This window comes from Eupeodes corollae, chromosome 1 (assembly GCF_945859685.1).
Source record: "Eupeodes corollae chromosome 1, idEupCoro1.1, whole genome shotgun sequence".
NCBI lineage: Eukaryota > Metazoa > Arthropoda > Insecta > Diptera > Syrphidae > Eupeodes > Eupeodes corollae.
In genome coordinates, this window is record NC_079147.1 from 267,200,472 (window position 1) to 267,204,836 (window position 4,365).

Consider the following 4,365-nt stretch of genomic DNA (forward strand, 5'->3'; position numbering starts at 1 on the left):
ATTAAATTCCACTTCACCGTTTCCAATATCTAATAGTTGCTGAGAAAATACTCGTACTGTCAGATCATTTTGGAGTTGTACACGCATGTTAACCTTATTGTTTCGACGTTTCTCCATAAAAATTATTGTTTTAAACATGCATTGATTTCATCAGCAAAAGTAAAGCAAGGAATCACTGGCAATGTTTGCCGAAAATCACCAGGTAATAATAGAATAGCTCCACCAAAAAGGCTGTCAAATCCTGCAAAGTCCTATTTAATGCTTCGAGTGAATGTTTATGAGCCATGGTACACTCATCCAAAATTATAATTGAACTCCTTTGTAACACTGTAGCCATTACATAGCATTTGGATTTTTATGGACATCTAGTGATAACATAAAAGCAGAATGTGCTGTTCGACCACCATCTATAACAAAGTAGCAGCTTTGCCTGATGATGCAATTGCTAATTCAATTTTTTTTTGTGACCGTACTTTCGCAAGGATCAACGATATCAAAAATGTTTTACCGGTTCCACCTGTTGCATCCAAGAAAAAGAAACCAATTTGTTTAGCATCAACAGCCAACATAATCCGATTGTATACATTTTATTGTTTGTCAGCTAATAATGGTTTATTATTAGCAACAATTGTAGCTAAATCAAGATTATTAAATTGTTCTTCTCGCTGCAAATCGCTAGTCCATAGCTGGACTTTTAGGTGATGGGATACCATAATGACTAAGTGATGAATTTGAGATCATAATACATAAGTTTTCAGTTAATATCAGTGCTTCATTATACATATCTGGTGATAAATCTAGATTTGGACATTGGTTTGTTTGTTTAAGTCGGTATAGTATATCTTCAGTCATGTAGTTTTTATATTTTTCCCACAGTATAGATGACTGTGTTGAAAACATGTCATCAAGATGATGGCAAATAGTTGACGAATACAACTTGGCGAGGACGTTAAAGCTGCATCAGCAAGTGTCAGATCCCAATGATTGTCATCTTCTAAAAGTTGCAACTCACGACATGTATCTTGATACGTACTGAACACTCGACCATTAACTTTTCGTAAAAATTGGAAAAAGATTGGTCCAGGAACATTAACCAACAACAAACGAACACAACTTGGCGAGGACGTTAAAGCTGCATCAGCAAGTGTCAGATCCCAATGATTGTCATCTTCTAAAAGTTGCAACTCACGACATTCATCTTGATACGTACTGAACACTCGACCATTAACTTTTCGTAAACATTGGAAAGAGATTGGTCCAGGAACATTAACCAACAACAAACGCAAAAAGAAGCATTCACTTTGTTTTAGAATAACTGCACTGCCGATTTCATTGGTGTTTAAGTTTCCATCGATGTTTCCAACAACAGCATCTCGTAAGTGGATGTGTTCCTCTGATCGTAATTTAGCTACAACGTATTGATGATACAACTGACGATATCGAAGAATATAATTGTCCTGATTATGTCTTATCATTAATCGATGCGCGTAGTAATTCATCGAACTAACTTTTTTTGATTGGATCACACGGTTTAATATTCATCATCATGTGATATTCATCTTGTCCTTGACAGAATATCAGAGCTGGAGTGCATCGAACAAACGGTGTATATCTGAAATTCTACTTACTGTATTATCTCGGTGTGTAATTTTAATAGATCTGTTGTAAACTGGATCACCGACCATAATAATAGCAACTTCATCTACGGTTGGCGCATTGAATCTACCAGCGTGCTCTCCCGATGGTACTTTGGCAGCTTTGATAACAATTTAATAATTGTCATTTTTCAATTGTTGTGATACTCTTTTGAACGGTTGAACCAGATGATAACGGTTCTCTAAAAATATTTCCAACAAAACTACAATTGCACTCTCTTCTGGCTTGTTCAATAAAACTATACTGGCATCGAGTTGTCACACGTTCTTCACAACTGCCCATGAAGTAGATTTGGAGAAATTTTGGATCTTCATTTGGCATTGGCATCAATGATCCAATTTTATGTATTTTAAATGTTGTTTCAAAATTACGACCATCAGATGAAAGATCGCAAATTGTAGATGCTCCAAATGATGTCATTTGAAAGCAAGAATTAAACTTTCGTGTCTTACGCAAAAATAATTTTGAATCATTTCAAATGCCAGAAAGTAGTGATTTCAAGGGTTCAGGTGGAGTAGGCAGTAATGGCAATACGGATGCACAACACATTCCAGGTGTTTCATTGCGGAATTTTAACGCTCGTTCTTGTTCTTGATAAAAAGTCTTATAGATGATTATCATGCTGTTGCATTGATGCATGTGCACGAATATCTGCTATATGGATTCTTTGAGCTGCATTTCTTTCTTCTCTTTACTCAACTGATTCGTGTGCTCTTTCAAGACGTCGATGTCGAGCTTTTTTGCTACGGGCATTGTATAGGTTAGATTTTTTTGGTGGCATTGTACTGAGAATAGGTATTGTTAGTTAAAATTCAATCAAAATAAAAAAAAAATTATACAATTTTGCAGTCAAAATAAAACTGTTTAAAAATATTGATTGGTGAAATATTCGTCTCCTTGAAGAACAAAAACAGAGTAATACAAATTTTATTTCAAAGTAAAAATATATTTCAGAAAACATAATGATCATATATAATTAGAACAGTAGATTTTATATAAAGTATTTGTCATTTGCAACATATATTTAAACAATTTAGACCATTACTCGAAATATAAACTATCCTATATCTTAAGTTAGACCAAATTACACATAAAATGCCAACTTTCATCGAAATCGGTTGACTTGGTGAAGAGTTCACTGGGAACATACATATGACACTGGATTTTTATATATTAAGATTGGCACAGTATTATCAGATACAGTATTTTGACAACACAGCATTTTGAGATACAGTATTTTAACCATACAGTATTATAAATATAAAGTATCAAACAGTATGATAAAGTTGGTTCTGGGATCTTTTCTGAGTCCCTAAATGTAGCCAAATCCATTAGGCTTCCTGACTTTGCTAACGTTTTTCAGGCTGAACTGCTGGCAATAAGGGAGGCATGTAAGATACTTAAACAAAACCCAAACCAAAACCGAAATGTGGCTATCTTTACAGACAGTCAGGCAGCTGTCAAAGCCATTTACTCGGCCATATCCTCATCTAAATTGGTCCAGCAATGTCTCGATGAGCATGCGAACCTGAATATTAACCTCGGTGTCACCCTGATCTGGATTCCGAATCATAGTGGTATCGTGGGAAATGAAGGAGCTGACGAGCTAGCCAGGCAAGGATCGGCCCTTCATAGCTCACTTGCGCAAATGGTTAACATTTCTCTTGGTGCTATGAGAGTAAAATCTTTTCTATCTACCAAACTGAATCAAACCGAAGGTGGAGCAATTTACCCAACTGCATTATATCTGGGAAGATATGGCCCACCTATAACAAAACCCGTACAAACGATATTCTATGCAGGCCAAGGCAAGACATAGCCAGGATTGTTGCGGTTTGTACCGGACATTGGCCTATAGGAATTCATGCAGAGAAGTTGGGTATCTCTTACAACACCTTTTGCCGTAGCTGTAGTGACCAAAGAGAAAGTGAAACCATAATCCATTTCCTCTGCAAATGTCCTGCTTTGGCAAACACCAGAATTAAATGCTTTGGAAAAGCATTCTTTCAAGAACTTGATGAGCTATCTGAGACAAAGTTTAGAGACCTAATTTTTTTTCTCAATGCGACAAAATGGCTCTAACATAATCGCTATGAAGCTTCTCTATCAATCTATCCCTTTCAATCAAAGGTCAAACGAGTTTTTGGTATCAAAACAGCGCACTACAGCGCTAATTGGATCTCAGGCTAGGTTGCCTTGAGATCGCCATTTCTACCTACCATGATACAGAATTTTAACCATACAGTATTTTAAAATACAGCATTTCGACACGCTCCCATATTCGTTATTTCTTTTCCACATTGACAAGGAATCCTTTTACAAAAAGCATTAAATGAAGTAGTGCAGAAAAAAAATTAATCAGCTTTCAGTTGAATGAAAAAACATATTCAAACTGTCATTTTGATAGAAGTGGACTTAACTTAATAGTTAGGGAGATTTTTCTTGACTAACTTTCCAGACAATTTTTCATTAAAGGTGCCTTAATTGAAAAGCAATTTTTTGGCATCTGGCCAATCAGGTACTTGAAACTTGACTAACTTTCAAGTCCCTTGTGTCGTCTGAACCTGCCCAATGGAATTTTAACATTTTTCGCATTTAATGTTCATTTTTATGTTTATATCTTTAAAGAAATAAAAGTTAATTTTAATTACTAATATTTAAAAAAAATTCTTCTGCTTCTTTTATTTTTAATGGATTGTTTTAAAAATT